At 37.4% G+C, this 21,242-nt stretch overlaps 1 long non-coding RNA gene across 1 annotated transcript; it reads left to right on the forward strand.

The window, feature by feature from the left end:
* The first annotated feature begins 18,031 nt into the window (after window positions 1-18,031).
* LOC121381003 lies at window positions 18,032-18,745 on the forward strand. Its single transcript, XR_005959030.1, has 2 exons — window positions 18,032-18,110; window positions 18,609-18,745. It is a non-coding gene; the product is annotated as an uncharacterized LOC121381003 (long non-coding RNA).
* The last annotated feature ends 2,497 nt before the right edge of the window (window positions 18,746-21,242 follow it).

Here is a 21,242-nt window from a genome sequence, read left to right on the forward strand (position 1 = left end):
AAACCCCCAAACAACTATATTTCAAACATAATTGATCAAGTTTATTCCATATGTCATGGTGGATAATGAATGAAAAGAAAGAGACATTTTGGTTGCGCACTGCATTTAGCATTCAGTTCAGATAAAAGTCAATTATGTAAAAAGTAACAATATATGGTTTCTGTTTTTGTTTTTGTTTTAATTTTTTTTTTTAATAAAATATAATTACTTAGCGACATACAGAAAAGAGAGCCTACAGCAAAGAATTTGATTTACCCACCATTAAGCTAATTTTGCTGTTAAACACTCATAATGCTACGTTCATTGAAAGCCGTAAAAGTGCATTAAAGGGACATGCCCTAACACTAAGGCCGTTTATGACCACTGACATCAAACATTACTTATACACTATTGTTTAGATAATCCATTTCCGTGCAACCGAAGTGTTTCTGGTCATCCTGGTATTTCTAATACCACAAAATACATTTTTCATATTTTTAAAAACGCACGTGCGTCTGAGAAATAGCAGTTATGGAGTCGATATTTAGTCTGTTTTTAAAGATATTTCATCGTTTCAACGTCACAGACTCTTGTTTTACTCTCTTGTATCGTTATCCAAATGTGTTACAGGTTTGTAACTTGATCAAACTTAATCTCCATTTTGACGGGTTAAAACTAGAATCTGCGCCTTTAAATCTGTGAGTAATATGCATGTATTTGGATAGACCCAAATTAGATCTATCTGAAAGCTCAAAGTCTCCATCGAGCACCGTGACAACAGGCTTTATGGATTTGTTTTATTGATAACGTTGAGGAATGCCCGTTTTTGTACAACCCACAACATGGTCAAAAGTGTTTTAATGCATGGTTTGATGTCACTGGTTAGTAAAACCATTTTATTAATAAATTGTCACAATATAACTCAAAATAAACTTTTAAGTCATGAAAATGTTAAATTAACATATGCATATTGTAATTATTATACATTGCATTTTACTATATTAATAGTAGTGGATCACATCCGTTTCACTGCAGCTTTACAGGTGCACGTGACCCTAGCTTAAGCCAGGTGACAGCTTGACGTATGCAACCCCCACCCCCACAAAACAAACCCACACACATTCAACTGAACAGTAGCGGGTTATCACAATTTTACAAAGATCAACCAGCTTGTATATAACTGTTGTTATTTATTTATTGTACATATTTTTATTGTCGGCTTTGAAAGAGTCAAAAGCTCAAGTATTATTGACTAAATGATGCCTTTATTTACAAAACCCCACAATCCCCCACAACCCTAAAAAAACTCCCCACAAAGAGCAACGACAACCCAACAACAGGAAACAAACAAACCAACCAACACCCAAGCCCCTTTCCCCACCAAAAAACAAACAACAAACAAATCAACGAAACAAACAAAAAGATTGTTAAGGTTCACAAAAGGCAATTAATATTTGAAAAATCTACAAGAAACCATTTTTCTAGGTACATAAAAATTACAACATAAGTTGGCTATTAGATATAAGATCATATAGGTAGCACTAAACCAAATAACTTCCGGCTAGGTCAAAGTTCGAGGTGCACCGATCTTTTGATATAGAAGTTAACACCGCACGTTCTGTGATTGGTTATAAATGTGAGTGTGTTGGTTGTAATGTGTGCTGGGCTAAAAATGTATACAATTTTATTTCATCTAGTATCACTGTGTCAAGTAGCCTTGTGCTTGAAACATGTATCGGATACCTGTAAAGTACTAAAATGTTGTGCGAAACTAGGGGTGTTGTAAAAACATCTAGTTATACCGAAAATGAGCCATGAAAGGTACCATTTTCTTCATTTAATACTTTGAGGTAGGGGTTGTAGTACTGATATTTATGGGTCATAGTTTAGTTGATATATTGCATATAGTGTTTTTAAGCAGACACGTTAACATGGTTGCCTATGAGATTTTATTTGGTATAGTACAACCATAAGATCACATCTTAAAGAATTGTTTCAAAACGTATCTAACGAGCGAAAGCGTGATGGATACGGATTTGAGAAGTACACTGTGAGATAGATAGACACACATCCTGTTACGGATCTCCTGGTGGAGTGGCGGTCCTCTAAAGGACGAGCACCTGATAGTGGGTCATGGAAGCAATCACGACTTTACCTAACATCGTTTCGCCTCTGCCGTGTACAGAGATACGATTATACTATGAAAATACGGTGTTATCGTTCAGGGCCCAGAGTCAATCTCTAATGACGTCACACACATACAGTTTGTATGGCGTTGTCATGACATTAGTGTCTCAGACTCTATTAGTCTCGAGTCTAGACTCTAAACGTCTTATAAGCACCAGGTCTGATGTAGTATTCTACTTCATACATATCATCAAAAATATCTACAACAAACTTAAACGTCGATCTGCAACTCTTTTTATGACGCCTTCTTTCTTGCACAATTCACGGAGAAATTAGTTTATTGGTCGGTGTGGAATTGACATCCGGGTTATCACCGAAGACCCGCGAGTCTGGTGTCTTTAAATCAATTCCCACACGTGTTGATGCACTGTGTGATACCAAAAATCTCGCAGTGATCTCTCCACCGGATGTGTAAGATAAAACAAATATTATCTATATGTTCCAATAAAAAACTGTACTGTCATACAACACGTGCTACTAGGATATCACTCAGAACCCTGATGTTATTCATCTATTGATCGGTCATTTTATCAAATACTATCTATTAAATCCCTAAAGGCTTTTACAGCCATCGAATGCTGGGTTTTTTTGTGGAACTGTAATTTTAATATCTTGGATATTTGTCACATTCAATGAAGATTGTAGGCCCATAGATTAAATATTGTTAAAATAACAACGGATTCAAAATTGTAAGTGAAAAAACATGCGACGCTAAGACCCAAGTGAAATGTTATCTTCCGGTACCTTTGTTTACGGTACGGCAGTATTCACAGAGATTGAACAAAAGGACAAAATAAGAGAAAATCGCTTTGGAAGAAATCAGAAAATCGATTTCCTCATGAAAAAACAACACCAAGAATTTGAGGGCAGTGTGTGAGCGAGATGGTGAACTCACTGACCTCCTTTTCAAGTAAACTTTCATTTAAGTTTTGGAGTCGCATTTTTTAAAACTTACAATTATGAATCTGTTGTTATTTTAACAGTATTTGATCTATGAGCCTATAATTTTCACTAAATGTGTCAAATATACTCATAGTAATGACTGTGCAATATTAAAATTACAGTCTCCATACTTTGTAGACAATTCCATATTTAATAGGGTTATCTTATTATTATTATTTCTATTATCATCATTATTATTATTATTTATTATTATTATTATGATTATTATTTATTTATTATTATTATTATTATTATTTTTTTTTTGGGGGGGGGGGGGCACTTAAGCTTTTGGCGTCTCATTTTTTTATTTACAACTTTTAATATGTTGCTATTGTAACAATATTTGAGCTATAGGTCTAAACTTTTCACTGAAGGTGGCAAATATCTATATAGTAATATATGTGTGTGAAATATCAAAGTTACAGTCTATATATTTAAAAAATAACTCTATATTCAGTAGGGCTATCGTGTATGGGGGCTAACAACAACAACAACAACAACAACAACAACAAAAAACACAAAACAAACAAACAAAAGAAAATCTCACAAACTCCTCACAAAACAAAACAATAACCCTACAGAATATAGAATTATTTTAAAAGTATAGGGACTATTACATAGAGGATATTTCATGTTTTTTGTCAAACATGATTTATATTTCACCTCGTGAAGAATACAATCATATCTCACGAGCCGCACTTGCGCGATGAGGGTGATATGATTGCAAACTTCACAAGATGAGATATAAATCATATTTGACAAAAAACATGACATTTTCTATTTATTATATAACTTTTGGCAATTTACCTTTATTTTTAAAATGCCAGCAGCAAAATAGTTCCGGTTTTCTTACAGTAAAGATAACATTTTTTACAGTGACGATAACGCATTTTAGAGTGAAATTGTCACTCTATTTGCCTCTATTTGTCATTTGCCTCCTTCAGTGAAACATTTTGGCCCATAGGCCAAATATTATTAAAACAGCAACAGGAAGGAAGGAAATGTTTTTTATTTAACGACGCACTCAACACATTTTATTTACGGTTATATGGCGTCGAAAAACAGCAACAGATTCAAAATTGTAAGTAAAAAAAAAAAAAAGCAACGCTAAAACCAAAAGGTAAATGGTCCTCCAAACTCGATAACCCTACTGAATATAGAATTGTCTAACACTATGTATATTTGTCACATTCAGTGAAAACTGTAGGCCCATAGGTAAAATATGTTAAAATAGCAACATACTTTAAATTGTAAGTCAAAAATGCAAATCCCATTAGTTTTGGTGTATATAGAGAATAATACATGAGTGACCATTAGATACGATTTATCTCACAACGAGTTGTTCTAAAATGTATCTAACGAGCGAAGCGAGTTTGATTCGTTTTTAAACAACGAGTTGTGAGATAAATGGCATCTGACGGACACGAATGTATTATTCTATTTCTTACATATCCTAAAAACAAAACAAAAACCCTAGGTTGTAAGCAAACGTTAACATATTTTTCGACTAAAATATATTTACAACCCTTTGAACGTGTAGCTGACTTTCGCGTCACAGACACATGATTGTCAGGTTAACTATACGTCACAGAGTAATCGATTTCCATCGTTTTGTTTTTCATTGGATATATGGCATTGGTAACCTGGTCACTGAGAAGCAAGTCGTATGTGTTGAAATTGTTAACACAGTACGTGTGTAAACAGGGTATTTGTTATCATAAATAGCGCATGGTGTTCTCACCAAGGGTTGTGTAAGAAAAGAACATTATAAATGCCTTGTGAGCATTGTAAGCCCATTTTGACAGTCTGTTTACGGAATTAATTTTATCATTTATATATATTAAAATATTTGCGTTTTCCTTTAGTTGTCCAGTATATTTTGCTAACTCTTGGTTAGCTGTAACAGTGCTATTAACAACTAGCCCCTGGTAATCATAACATTTGGTTTAGGATGTGAGAGGAGAAACCCCCTGCCACCACATATTCTGTCTTTTTTCAGACTAAAAGAGCTAAATGTTTTCCTCATGAAAAATAATTGCCATATTTACATTTGCTTTATACTCACGTGGCTTGAGTATAATTGATAACATTTTAATACAGATTATTTTCAACAAACCTTTATGCAATTACAATCTAGGCAAAAAAAGGCAAGGGGGTATTTCATCAACAATTTCCTAACATACAGGATAACACCTCGAAATAAAACTTTATTTTGTTTAACGACACCACTAGAGCACATTGAATTTTCAATCATCGACTAAGCCTCGAAAGAAGAAGGAAGCTTGAACTCAGCAACAATCAAGAGCCACTGCCAACAGAAGATATACGAGTTTATTATCCATATGGTTCAACATAACCGAGTTAATAATAATCATACGAAGTACACGTGCAATAACAAGGGTGATGACGTAATTTTGGGAAGCGACGTCATAACATGACGTTGCTACCCCAGGCCGTGTTCAGACTGTGCAATTTGAAATATGATGTCATTCCATCGTCTCCTTCTAAAAAAACCCCAATAATAATATGGATAATAAAGAAAGTCGTACTGATTTTACGAAACTCGTGTCAGGTTTCATGTATTATCCTCGCTCTCGCTCGGGAAATAAAAAAATCCAGACACTCGTTTCGTAAAATCAGTCGAGGATTAATAATCATGATATTATAATATCGTTTACATCTCGCATCGGGAAATAAAAACCAAGACAGACACTCGTAATTCGTAAAATCAGATTTACGAACACACCTATTTTTACATGCTCGAATTAATAATTTTGTATCTGAGCCATTGCCAAAAGAGGATATATGAGTCTCTGATATCGTATATAATATGACAGATTTAAAGATAACTTTTTCACAACGTTTACATGTCATTCATCAGGAAGGCCATCGGTCTAGAGGCTGGTAGGTTTTCGGATCCCATAAAACAATCCAGAGACATTGCCAACAGAGGATACATGCAGTCTCAATGGGTAGGTAAACACTTGCACCGACCAGTGATGCCAGACTGGTTCAACAAAGGCCATTTTTGTGCTATCCTTACATGGGAAGCGCAATTAAAGATCCCTTTTTGTCGAAATAAAACAGTCAAGCCATGTGCCAAAAGAGGGTTTATTCTTCAGTCTCAAAATGATATATGTATGACGTAATAGCCGATGACAGATTTAAAAATCAATGTTCTAGTGGCGTCACAAAACAAACTTTACTGTCATTCATCAGGATTGCAATTTTGAACTAAACAGGTGAGGAACCAAGCCCGTCTGGATTCCCCACTGCATGCCATAAAGATCAACAGACGACATCAAAGCCAGCCTTATGCCATTTATCCACAACCGTTAATCCGAGCTGTCAGATACCGGAAGTAGCTCCGCACTGAATTAGAAATCAACCAGTAAAATTCCTGTCATTATTGCAACAGCGCTTCTGCATATAGAAAATTATTTCCGTGTACAAGACCGATGATTTCAAAATTATGAACAGGTTTCTTTGATCTAAACCAAGCTGAACCATTACCTTTTGGCCATGACGTTACTGTGCCGTAGGGAAACGTGAGCATTCTCAAGTTACTGTTACCTGCGTTGAAATATCTGACGAATAATACTTTTTATTTCCAAATCTAAATGAAAAAAGAGAATTGTTCGACGAGACATACTATTAGTATATACGGCCGCACGTACTTTTTGATTTCAGCATTCTACATTTGATGAAGTTTTTTTTATTGCATTGCATGGTTGAGGATTAATAAATTTAAGAAATTAAAATAAAATAAAATGAATTCCGCCTGATTGGACCAATAGTTATGTGCATAACTATGCACTTAGGCCGTCCCCACTGCCCCACCTACCCGAAATAATTGGATCTGCCCCATAATACATGGAAGTGTTTTGTTAATAAGGGGCAGGACGAAGGCCAGTGGCAAATTGCTCGCTTGATGCATGGTCGATCTAGCTATTGGGCTATTTCCCGCTCCAGAGCACCACCACTGGTATATCAATGACCGTGGTATGTGCTGTCATGTATGCGGGGTGGTGCATATAAAATATCTCTTGCTACTAATGGAACAATGTAGCGAGTTTCCTGTCTGAGACTATGTCAGAATTACCAAATGTTTGACATCCAATACCCCATGATTAATAAATCAATGCGTTCTAGTGGTGTTATTACACAAAACAAAACAAATAATAATAATAAATAAATGTGTGTGCGTGCGTGTATGCGTGTGTGCGTGTGTGTGTATGTGTGTGCGTGTGTGTGCGTGTGTATGAATGTGTGCGTGTGTGTATGCATGTGTGTGCGTGTATGTATGTATGTGTGTGCGTGTGTGTATGTATGTGTGCGTGTGTGTATGTGTGTGCGTGTGTGTATGCCTGTGTGTGCGTGTGTGTATGCATGTGTGTGCGTATGTGTATGCATGTGTGTGCGTGTGTGTATGTATGTGTGCGTGCGTGTATGTATGTATGTGTGTGCGTGTGTGTATGTATGTGTGTGCGTGTGTGTATGTATGTGTGTGTGCGTGTGTGTGTATGTATGTGTGCGTGCGTGTATGTATGTGTGTGCGTGTGTATGTGTGCGTGTGTGTATGTATGTGTGTGCGTGTGTGCGTGTGTGTATGCGTGTGTGTATGTATGTGTGTGCGTGCGTGTATGTATATGTGTGCGTGTGTGTATGTATGTGTGTGTGTGCGTGTGAGTATGTGCGTGTGCGTGTGTATGTATGTGTGTGCGTGTGTGTGTGTGTCGTGTATGTGTGTGCGTGTGTGTGTGCGTGTGTGTATGTATGTGTGTGCGTGTACACTTTCGAATTATTCAACATGGCGGCGTTTCGCTGGACGTTCCGACATGTCCAAAGTAAATACTAAAATGAAACACTGTTGACAAATTTTCCACCAAACCAAGCCAAACAATTTTACTCTTGGTTACTCTTTATTTTGTTACATAAACTTTGCAAAGATAAAAAAACAAAAAAGGGTTCAAACATTTGAAAAAATAACTTAAATTCCTAGTTGCTTTGCCGTTCATTGCGGTAATCGTGAGACGTACATGTAAGCTATGAAAAGGAGCTCAATCAAATTAGAAGAATACGATCTGCATTGGACAGAAGCCTTTGGCGAAATCAGAGGTCTTCCCCACAACAGACGTGCTGGAACAGTTCTCTGGTGGAATCATGTCAACAAGGTACCCACACCTCACCCATCATGAGAGAAAAAGCCCGTTGCCTTCACACAAGATACCCTTTTAAAATTAGCATAGACAGTCTTTTTGTCAGGCGGACAAACTGAAAGGGCTCTTGATATAACAGAAGTGGCTGGTTGGAATGGGAGGAGGGGGGCATGATGAGCTGTATTAGAATTCAAGTGATAGGTAAAATGCAAAACGTGTTTGACAACTCTAATCTGCACTATTTTCAAAAAGGTACTGATAGTTTCAGTAAGATAGCTCAGTCTGAGTTTTAATATGGAGTCAGCGTTTCATAGCTGCTTCCCACAATTGTTTTAAAAAATGTTTTGCTTTGAAATATGCAGATTATACCTCCAAGTATAATATATGTCCAGATAAAATGCTACCAAATAATTTAATCTACAAGAAGAAAACAATTATTGAAGATTTTGTTGTTTTACTTCAACTGATTTTCGAGCTTATATCCAATTAAGGTTCAAGCACGCTGTCCTGGGCACACACCTCAGCTATTGGACTGTCTGTCCAGGACATGAGGTTAGTTGTTAATTCGTGGTGGTTAGTGAGGGAGAAGATCGTATTGTGAGTGGCCTTACACCTACCCACTAAGACTCTTCGTTTAATTCGGACAAAAGCTTGCTCCCCTACAAAAATGGGAGCCCTGCGCCTATGGCAACACATGTCGGGGGATGTTGCCTACAAGTTGTCTGTCTTTGTTTAATTAATCTGTCTCTAACGGTCCTATCTGGCTCCCGCCAGTCAATTTGCCAAATTCTGTGGATTCGCCGATTTCATAAGATTAGTTACGATGTGATCAGATAGGAATCTAGTCGTACCAAACGCAAATCTGTTTACACAACGTGCAAGCAATTTCAATATTCCCTAGTTATTCGTGCAAAGACAACGTGTGGAGTCGACTAATGTGCAGTTATTTATCATAATAAATGTAAAAATAGCAAAATATGGCACTTGTAACTATGATACTGAACATATATAAACAAAACTGAAAACTGTAAATAAATACGCTCACATAGGGTTATATCAGTTATCATATTCTTCAAAGGCGCACGGGATCCATTCTTGTAGGGGGAGGGGGGGGGAGGGGGGGGGGGGGGGGGGGGGGGGGGGGGGGGGGGAGGGAGGGGGGAGGGGGGAGGCTGATTTTTGCTCGAATTAAACAAAAGTGCCCGAATCTGGATTACAACGTTTATTCATATTAGCATTACTGCCAAACAGCTATATAGGGTTGCAAACGAATCGCCACGCATTTTTACATGGGTTACAACTAATATTTTGGGTAGAATAATGAAATAACATGATGAAAATAGTGAATCAACTGGGCAAACATTACAACCGGTAGTTCAGTATTACGGTAGGTTTTATGACTACCAAAGATTTTGAAGGACGATTGGGATCAGAAGTGAAATTTTAAATTTGATGTGTTTTTATCAGTAAATCGCAAATTCAAACAATAAAAATGACTAAAAACAAAACAATACAAACTGTATGATCAACAGAATGAAAATAATTGACAGAAATAATTTTCCACAGTGATTAATGGACCTTCCTGGAAATGGTCAAAATCGAGAATGACACCCCACGCACGTGTACGGGGCAACTGCGTGATGCGTGTGCAAACTATGGAATGTTTTTTGGTGGGTTGATAAACAGACCTGAACGTTCTTTACTAGGATGTCTGTGGTCAAAACGTATGTTCGGTCTAATAGTTGATACTAAAATTAATATTTCAGGTTCCCCTACTTTTTTGAAAAGTATAGTAACTAATTACAACCAGCATATAACACGTAATAATCACCAAATTAAACAAACCAAGAACAATTGCGACAAATTATATTTGCCATACGCACTCATTTGATTTTCAAAAATAAAACCGAAAAATATAGATTAAATTTAAAGGTAACCTAAACTATATTTTTACTCTATCCATAAAATATTTAGTACTGAATTGATTTATAAACGTATACGTTTCTCAATAAACCTAATATATATACTTTCACTATGTATACTACCAAATCAAATCCCATAAACGACAAAAGTAACATATATGTGGCTAAAACTCCTACCTCCAGCGTATCAATCGAAATAAACACCACGAATACAAATACTACCACCCCTCACCCTTAAAGTGAATCAGACATTTGATCTACCAGTAGTAGGGTTCTGTTTGGAACGGACAGATATCCGAGTCCACTGAGGGAAATCGATCCTGATATCCATCGCAGCTCAGCCAAGCGCTCTGCCACTAAGCTGCACGCCTTCCCGGTCGGGTAGATGGACATGTCATGTCAGTAAGTCTTGAGACATTTTCAGAAGGTGAGCGATTATGGTCGTTCGCTAGACTGGTTTTGCGCCTAACGTTGGATGAATGTCATATGATAGACGATGATACAAGCCCCAGATTCAACCAGCAAACGTTTCGCTAACGTTCGGGAACTATTTGGTTGGTTCCCGAAGTGGTAATTCGATTTACTGTGTAGTGTAAAAAAATAAAAAATCGAGCATTTCCACACCATTGTGCTTCGTCCGCCGAGTCTCGATCCCGCTAACACCCAGGCATCAGGTGCGGAATGTAGTCCGGTGGTAAAACGCTGCGCAGTCAGTCTGGGATCGATTCCCGTCGATGAACTCATTGGGCTGTTTCTCGTTACAGCCAGTGCACCACGACTGGTTACCGTGGTAGCTGTTCGTGGGATAGTGCATATAAAAGACCCCTTGCTACCAATGGTAAAATGTAGCGGGTTTCCTCTCTAAGACTATAAGTAAAAATTACCAATTGTTTGATGTCCAATAGCCGATAATTAATAAATCAATGTAATCTAGTGATGTCGTTAAACAAAACAACTTTAACTGAACTATCCTCTTCAACGCTGATACACCCGACAACGCTCATCACAATCACGTTTCTGAAATATTCATGAAAATATGTAGAGACCAATTGCAGTTAATTGTGGTAGGACTATTATACAATTGTTTTTTTCTTCAAATGTACGAGTGTACCAATTACAATTCCGCACGATTAATTGTTAGTTTGATAGCGTCGTTAAAGAAAACAATCTAAAATTGTTTTACTATGCCTGTTGAAAATGCTATCACGTGATTTTAAAAAAAACCGTTCATTCTTCCATGAACGTGAAAACTGCACTTTTTCGGTAAAGAAATAAAAACAGAATGTTATTACTGGAACTACTTTGTATCAGTTACGTCAAGAACGGAATCCCTGAGGATTCCATCGTTTCTATTTTTATCCCAATATCGTCTGCACTGTAAGTGACAGTGACAAACGGACAGACGACAATCACAATGTCGGATTACAGACACGAAAGTTTTGGTGGAGACTTTACATTAAGCCACCACAATTCAGGCTTTAAACGACTCCGGTTTTGGACTAAGACGCATAATGTATATGACAGGCCACAAAAACGAAGCTTCTATTACAAGTTATAGCAGAGAATGCTCAACAAATCAAAAGAGAGATGAGCGCAGCTCTGTCACATTTGACAAAACAGCAAAACAACTTACACGTTCAATTCTTAAATGTTTGGTTATAATCATAATAAACATTGCTTAAACGAAGAATGGTGAATCTCACATCAATAAAAGCGAAACCAAATACGAATGAAAGAAGAAGAAGAAGAAGAAGAAGAAGAAGAAGAAGAAGAAGAAGAAGAAGAAGAGAAGAAGAAGAAGAAGAAGAAGAAGACGACGACGACGACGACGACGACGACGACGAGAAAGACGGAACAAAGAAGCTATGAAACCAGTGTTCGGGAAAAATACATTTATTCTGTTCTGAATGTCGTTGCAATAAATGTAAATCTGGAATTCATACAGGGTTGGTGCAAAAGGATATTATAACATACAAGACTTTTACTTTCTACTTTTATGATTAACGATTAATTAAGCTACACTAAAAACACGATATTATATTTCATAGGCAATTTATTTATTCATAAGCATTATAACCCTTTTGGCGAAAATGATATCACACACAATACCTCTATTTTTTACGATTAACGATTAATCAAATTACACTAAAAACACGATATTATGTTTCATAGGCAATTTATTTATTCATAAGTTCATGTGCGACAAAAGTAAACTGACATCTAAGTCTAACAACCAATAGTGTCAAATCTCATACAAAAACACACTATTCCGTGTTAAAACCTAAACCAACTTGCATCAACATTTCTTTTTGTGCAAAAACCGTCACCATTAATTATTGCACACCCAGTTTTGTCTTTATTATAGATTACTAATAACAATTCAGGCAAAACCGCCCACCTTGGCTGTCTTTATACCTATATTAAAATAAAAATTAATCTATACAATCTAATGGTAATTTGATAAGAAAACCTTTTTTTGTGTGTAAAAAATGTTATGAGCGTTGGTGTAAATGTTTTTATATGTTGTAGCATTTATTAGTATATAGCTATATATGCCGATTCATCGGTTTCCTTTCGACACATACATACTTTTTATACTCTGTGTAGAATTATTTTGGCAAACGTGAGCATTTCATTTGATTTCAACTTATTTTCGTGCTTATCTCCAATTAAGGTTCAAACACGCTTTCCTGGGCACACACATCAGCTATCTGGGCTGTCTGTCCAGGACAGAGGGTTAGTCGTTAGTTGTTAGTGGTTAGTGAGAGAGAAGTGGTCATTTCATTTGAACTTATTTTCGTTCTTATGTCCAATTAAGGTTCAAGCACGCTGTCCTGGTCACACACGTTTGCTATCTGTGTTGTCTGCCCAGGACAGTGGGATAGTTGTTAGCTGTTATTGGTTAGGGAGAGAGAAGAAGGTGTAGCGGTCTTACACCTACCCATTGAGTCGTTAAAACTCGCTCTGGGTGGGAGCTAGTACCGAGGCCGGTAAAGTGATCATTTTCATTTCAACTTATTTTCGTGCTTATATCCAATTAAGGTTCAAGCACGCTTTCTTGGGCACACACCTCAGCTATCGGGGTTGTCTGTCCAGGACAGTGGGTTAGTTGGTTAGTGGTTAGTCAGAGAGAAGAGGGTGTAGTGGCCTTACACCTACCCATTGAGCCCTTAAGAACTCGCTCTGGGTTGGAGCTGGTACCGGGCTGCGAATCCTGTACCTACCAGCCTGTAGTCCGATAATTTAACCACTGCGCTACCGAGGCCGGTAAAGATGATCAAATAATGCTTAAAAACTCGCAGGGACATAACCTCTTGAATTTAGTAGTTTGTATTAATAAAACGGGAGTTATCGCCCTTACTTCAGTAAAACCAGAAAAATATGATGGCAGTATACAGAACTTTAGTTCCCTTGTTGCTTTTACATAGATCCAGGTTTGAAGGCTAAATATTAGAAATATGAAACAAATTCTAAAGTTTAGTGATAGCCAAGCAGTTATTTTGACAATAAGATTTAGCTGTAATGAAGCTAGGTATTTATGCACCGAGTTGCACTTGTGACAAAAGTGAGGCGCGATCAATGTGTATGATGTTCAAACAAGCTGATTTGTGAAACATTGAATAGCTAGACTTGTTCAAATGAGGCTTTTTGAAAGGGGTGGGAGTGGGGAAGGGTGAGGTGGTGGTGCAAGGGCGTAGCGCGATCTGGACCGGAGGGGGGGGGGGGGGGGTTCGAATATGAACCAAGTGGACCTTTTCTATTTTGTTTTTGCACCACCAGAAACTCCATATGTATAAACGTGTATGTTTTAGTTCTGAAAGCGGGCAATTTGCTTCAGCGAGGGGAGGGGGTCGTCAGAAGCCCCCGAACTCCCCCTCCCCAGCCTACGCCCCAGTGGCGGGGATAGTCCACGAAACAGAGAGGTTGTGTAATTGCGCGTGAGCGCGAAAATGTATGTATGTATGTGATTGTGTATAAGTGAATGTGGGTATGTGTATGTGTATTTGCGTGTGTGTGTGTGTGTTTGTGTGTGTGTGTCTGTGAGTACGTGTATACTATCGACGTCCCAAACTGCATTCGTCTAACGACAAAAACACGAATACGATATTTACGGAAATAATATTCTACATTTTCCAGCTGCAATATATGAAACAAAATAGAGTAAAAAATCAACAATGTGGACGTAAAACAAATCCATTCTAGTAAACAAAAGTAAAACACCCTCCAGTAAACAGGAAAGAGTGCGACGTTTCTAACTGCGTTCAGACGCATGCGTTTGCAAAAACTATCGTACCACGCACGTGCGGTTCGTCGTTTTCCATTTTTAAGGCCACAACATGAAAAATATATGCTTCATAACTATGTACAGTTGACGAACACTTTGTATAATATGTTTTTAAAAGGAAAAATTCAGTTTGTCAAGCGTTCTGGTCCGGTCCGCATTTTACCAACACCCGTCGCTAACACTTGGTGTCAATACGTTCATACAGTGAATAGTTTGTAAAATATACTTTTTTATGAATTGATTCTTAATTAACACAATTTATACACTCAAAATTATTTACAATTGTTGTGTATGGATTATGAATACTATTCACTACAGTAGAGGCACAAAAATGTAGCAAACCTTTTGTAGATCGAATTATAATAATTGAAAATAAATTCTAACAAGATAGGGCTTAAAAATTATAAAAAATAAATGATTTGGCCTTGTTGATCTGGTACGTGTCACGGTGTGAGGTTATGTGACACGTACCAAATGTTAATTAATCAACCTCCATTTCAAGTCAATTTCTACGAGTCAAGTGCACCCGATATCGGTAATTTTAAGGAATAAACAAAAACGACTTAGTAAAATTGATGGTTTTAGAGGTTTGCATAATTTTGTAGTTAGGTACTTACTTGTCTGAACTTTATTGTTAATGAACTGTGAAGAAAAATCTCACAAATGAACGACAAGCAGATGACAAAAAATCGGACGTTGATTGCACGAACCGTTCACAATAAAAAAACTTAACGGAGTTGGAAGCATAACGCAGTTAGGGACGTTGACGATAGATGTGTGCGCGTGTTTGTATGCATGTATGTGTAGTTTGTGTGCGTATGTATATATGTATGTGTTATGTTGGTACTGCTATTGTTATTGTTGGCAATGGTGGTGGTGATGGTCATCTGTGTGTATGTATGTGTGCCTGTGTATCTGTGGTTCTGTGTTCCTGAAAATGTCGAGGAAGCATTGCACCCGAATCAGGCTTATACACTTCTAAACTCTGGACAGTTAGTTCAAAGAAAGGAATATAACTTTCTTTACCAACAACACATCACATTTGCTTATAATGTGATTTTATTTGCCAATAACACATCACAGTCCTTATCCTATGATTTTATTTGCCAATGACACATCACAGTCCTTATCCTATGATTGTGTTTGCCAATAACACATCACAGTCCTTATCCTATGATTGTGTTTGCCAATGACACATCACAGTGCTTATTAATCACTACCCAAAATAAGTCGGGCATATTGAAACAAAGTACATAGTAACAACTATAGGCTCCATTACTTTACCCTGATTCCTCTTTGACTACACCCTCGTTCTTTTAGGGCTAAGCAGGACCCTGAAGAAACGGCTTTTACCGGCGTGGTGTGCCGAACTTCACACTCGATTTCTAATAATTAATAATTGCAATCTTGCCAAACCGGACACCAATCAGCGAACTGCAGTTACCAGTCATGATTGATCACATACTGATTTGGTTAGCTGTAATAGAAAATACCAATTAGGTACAGGGCAGTTGAAATCACCTAGCAGGCGAATTTATTTTGAGGGACCACTTCGCGCCTAGTAATAATACATAGGCAATGCTAATAGGAATAAATGCCATGTATTATCAGGTTAAGTATTTTGTGGACGATAATTTGATAATTTTGTTTTGAACATACAAGAAAATGAAGGGAATTCCAAACGCTGCTCGAACCTTCATGTATCTCTGTTTAAAAAGCCGTCTTCTGCTGTCAGTTCAAAACACAGTTTCGTTCAAAACAGCACCAAGTTCGCTACCTTAACATATTGTTTAAAACAGTGGCCAAACACGGTAATTGTGACACCAAGTTTAGAAAACGATGAGAGGTTCCCGTAAAATATGCAACACGTCATACATCATCGCAGAGGGTCTGCAACGGATCGAGAAAGTTGAAATGTAAGGTTTGTGACGTGTTATAGATTTTATGGGGATCACACTTAAAGAAGAAGAAGAAGAAAAAAACCCGTTGCAGACACATATGATACTTATTCCGAATAGCAGCAATGGTATATTATATGCATTCTACCTGTAGGATATCGCATACAATGACGTTTAACCACTGTTAATGGTATATTACATGCATTCTACCTGTAGGATATCGCATTCAGTGACGTTTAACCACTGTTAATGGTATATTACATGCATTCTACCTGTAGGATATCGCATTCAGTGACGTTTAACCACTGTTAATGGTATATTACATGCATTCTACCTGTAGGATATCGCATACAGTGACGTTCAAGCACTGTTAATGGTATATTATATGCATTCTACCTGCAGGATATCGCATATAATGACGTTTAACCACTGTTAATGGTATATTATAAGCATTCTACCTGCAGAATATCGCATACAATGACGTTTAACCACTGTTTGAAATTAAAATTAAATCAACAGATCCAGTGACGGCATAGATCGGACAGACAGACACACAGACAGACAGACAGACAGACAAACATACAGACAGACAGATATTTTATTAAAGTTTCACCCAATATATACACAGTAAAATACACGACACACATTCTTAATTAACAATATAAAGGTCACTAATTATGGAGTTATGAGAGACTACAAAATCACATTAACAATAGTAATATATATATATATATATATATATATATATATATTATATATATACATACACACACACAATAAAATACATAAGACACATTCTTATTAAACAATATAAAGGTCACTCATCATGCAGTTATGAGAGACTAAAAATACATTAAAATAATAAAACATACAGACATATTATACGTAATACAAATACAAAGTATCGACATTTAAAGGGACATTCCTGAGTTTGCTGCAATGTTTTAAGATGTTATCGACTAATAAAATATTTCTACGATTAAACTTACATATTAAATATATTTTCTTGTTTAGAATATTAGTGGCTGTATATTAAACGTGTTTCTTATCGTTCTAATATTTGTACTAGGTTAATTTTCATTTTATTTCCTAAAAAATATTTTTTCGTACGTACGAAATTATTTGAAGACAAAATCTAGTTTGGGCTTCTTACAAATATTAAGACGATCAGAAACACATTGAATATACAGAAACTGATATTCTAAACAAGAAAAGTTTATTCGTAGAAATATTTTATTAGTCGGAAACATCTTACAATGCAGCAAACTCAGGAATGTCCCTTTAAAATAAATAGAAATATATTAGATATATCAATCATATGAAAATCATTTACGTCTTTTAAAAATAGATAAACACCCTAACGTCGGAGAAAACTCTATGTTATCACGGTACATACTATAATGATCGTGTTACCATGTATTAAAAACAATAAGAAACAAATCAGGACAAAACATTTAGTTGTCACAAGTCGATTTACTTGTGTATATTTGTATATATGTTTTACTCATAGTGGTGCGTTACTTTTTCTGCTCAGTATAAAATACCCTGCTGTTTAGTTTGATGTTTAAGGCCACACGTGTAATCCGTGCATGGAATTTTCCATTTCTGGCTGCTGTGACAAAACCAGTGTGGGTTGCATTGTTCAGTCAGATGGACCCTGATAGCTACAGGCTTTGCACGTGTTGGAAAGTTATGACAACGTGGTAGAGATGTGTAGGATTTGGCGTGGACAGCTGGGGTGAGTATTGATTTTTGTATTTTATTGGTTTATTGGGCAGAATATTGTAAATAGCATTTAATCAAAATTGTGCCACTTTAAGCATTTGTATGGTGTAGTTAAGAAACCAGTTGTTGTATATAATTAGGTAATAGTTAAATATATGTAGTTAAATATTATGAATTTAATTAGCGTGTATTTAAAAGTTTTACAACATATAGAAAATATTGGAGGTATCAAATGTTCATAATGAGGTATTTTAAGAACTTGTGTTAGGATAGTGGTTCACAATTTATGTTCCGAGATTCCACTGTGTATTAGCCTACAAAATAGTAGTAGAATCGTTTTGTGACTAGCATATGGCTAGTATTTAAGGTGTATGATAAATAGTTAAAGGTAACTATTGGTTATGAAATTAATTTATTTCATGTGTGCACATTTGCAGAACTGTCCCCGACAGTTGATTTAGGGGTCGTGTCATTAACACAACATTTGTATGTTGACCCATTTTTCTTGTAGGTTTTAGTTTTGTTTGTTGGTGTTTTGAGGCTGAGATGGTTGTCATAGCCATGAGAGGTAGACGAGTTCGAGAGACGAACAGACGTCACAGCCATTAGTGATTTTGCAGTTTGAGACGAGAACTGTCGTTGATTTGGTGAAACATGGAAAATGGAATAGTGGAACAGATTTGTGACCATGACGTCAACATGAGCATTTGAAGGACACTTGGGATTTATCGTGAACTTTTGACAGCTGTTAATTTTAAACCAGCGAACTATGAATAAGAGCATTGTTTGAATTTAATTAACTCTATTTATGTTTGATTGTGAAAGGTTGAAATTGATGTTGTAGAATTGTCAATTTAAAAGGGGAACATAACTTTGTAATTTGGTACCATGAAGCTTTGTTAAACCTGATTTTGTTTATTTTATTGTAATATATATACTACTCAAAAGAATTTAAGGGTCAGACGATATTTTCGACATTATTTTCTGAATGTCAATTATATTAGCTAGACCATAATGGAACGCATGGTATTGTTCCATTTTGACGAAAGTGGGTCTAAGCAACCCATAAATGAATTAAAATCAACTGTCATTGACACTGTCGACTAGTTCTAATGGCGAAAACATGCTTACATTTGCACGTAAATTAGGGCGAAAGCGAAAGGTCTGCTAAGTGCCCATAGCTTGCTTTTCCACAAAGCGCTTCATTTGCACGCTTTGCACGTGTATTCCATGTTCCCAATGCTGAATTTCCGTATAATCGGAGCTTGCGTTCGTGTACGGTGCACACTCCAAATTTGACAATGGTACGACGTCAACTGACTATCGAAGATCGAGGAAGGGCTATTGCTTGGCTTCAGGATGGCAATACGCAAAGAAATGTTGCTCTGAGACTTGGTGTCAGTGTCGTTGGCCGACTGTGGCAACGGTACCAAGCAACGAATTCTGTTCGAAATCGTCCAAGTTCGGGAAGACCCCGAAGCACTACAAATAGAGAGGACCGCTACATCACCAATATGGCTCTACGTCAACGCACAACCACTGCACGCCGATTACGTGACAATCTGCGGACTGCGACTGGAACTCGAGTGTGTGATCAAACCATACGCAATCGTCCGAGAGCCAATAATCTACGCTGCCGTCGCCAGGCTGTTCGACCACCACTCCTACCACGTCACAGAACGGCCAGACGTCACTGGTGCACACTTCATCTGCGGTGGCAACGTGTTCATTGGGGTCGAGTGATGTTCACGGAGTCCAGGTTTAGTCTTCAGTTCAACGACGGTCGGGTTCGTGTCTACAGACGTCCTGGGGAGCGCTTCGCTGACGTTAACGTTAGACAACGTCACCGGTTCGGTGGTGGCAGCGTCATCTCTATCCACCACAGGACCCCCCTCTATGTGGTGGATGGCAATCTGAATGGAATCCGCTATCTGAATGAGATTATCCGGCCGTTGTTTCTCCCAGGCCTTCAGCAGATTGGCGGCGGGGCAGTTCTGCAGGATGACAATGCCAGACCCCACCGCGCCAGGGTGGTAACGGACTTTCTCAGACAACAAGGTATCGCCAGGATGGATTGGCCAGCATATTCGCCTGACTTGGCCCTAATAGAGCACGCCTGGGACGAATTAGGCAGGAGAGTTCGGGATAACCATGCCCCTCCGGCCAACCTTCATGATCTGGGTCAACTTATGGCAGAGTGGCAGGCCATTCCCCAAGAGTTCTTCAGACGTCTGATCAACAGCATGAGGCAACGATGTGTCGAGTGTATTCGCGCCAGGGGTGGATTCACACACTGTTAAACGAATGTTCTAATGTGTTTTATCCATGTTTGACAACCTTCAACTTTCAGCATGTCATGTGACTTTCTTGTATACAGTGACGTTTATGTGTTTTTTTTGTAAATATGGAACAATAAATAAAAAAATTGGTGTAGTTTACATCATCAATCTAATACTCTGAAACTTAATTGGTTATACATTTTTGACCCTTAAATTCTTTTGAGTAGATATTTATATTAAATCTAACTGGGTTGTTATTTTTGTTGAGAAGTTCAAGTAGTAACTGAATCATCCCTTGGTCATACCTGGTTGTGACATTAGTTCCTATTTTATTCCAGAACCAGAAGAATTGTAAGCGTACACTTTCGGTAATAAATATCGACAACTCTATATTACTGCGGTACAAAAAGAAATAAAACAAAGAAACAAAACAAACAAAAACAACAAAACAAACCAAAATAAAAAACCCAAATTATACAAACAAGAACAATTTTTTTTACAAATTTAACCCCTCCCCCAAACAAACAAATGAACAAAACACGCACAGGCACCCCCACCCCCCACCACAAAAACCCCACCCCAAAACAAACAACAAGAAACAACAACAAACAAAAATACACAAGAAACCAACCTACATTAAAGTCCCAAGGTAACCTATTCAAGGACACAGTTCATATTCAAGAGGATGAATTAACTAATACAGCCCAGCGGTAAAACGCTCGCTTGATGCGCGGTCGGTTTGGGATCGATCCTTGTGGGTGGGCCCATTTGGCCATTTCTCTTTATAGCCAGTGCACCACAACTGATAAATCAAAGGCCGTGGTATGTGTGTTTCCTCTTACCAAATGTTTGACATCCAATAGCCG

The sequence above is a fragment of the Gigantopelta aegis genome, chromosome 9, assembly GCF_016097555.1.
Source record: "Gigantopelta aegis isolate Gae_Host chromosome 9, Gae_host_genome, whole genome shotgun sequence".
NCBI classification, from domain to species: Eukaryota; Metazoa; Mollusca; class Gastropoda; order Neomphalida; family Peltospiridae; genus Gigantopelta; species Gigantopelta aegis.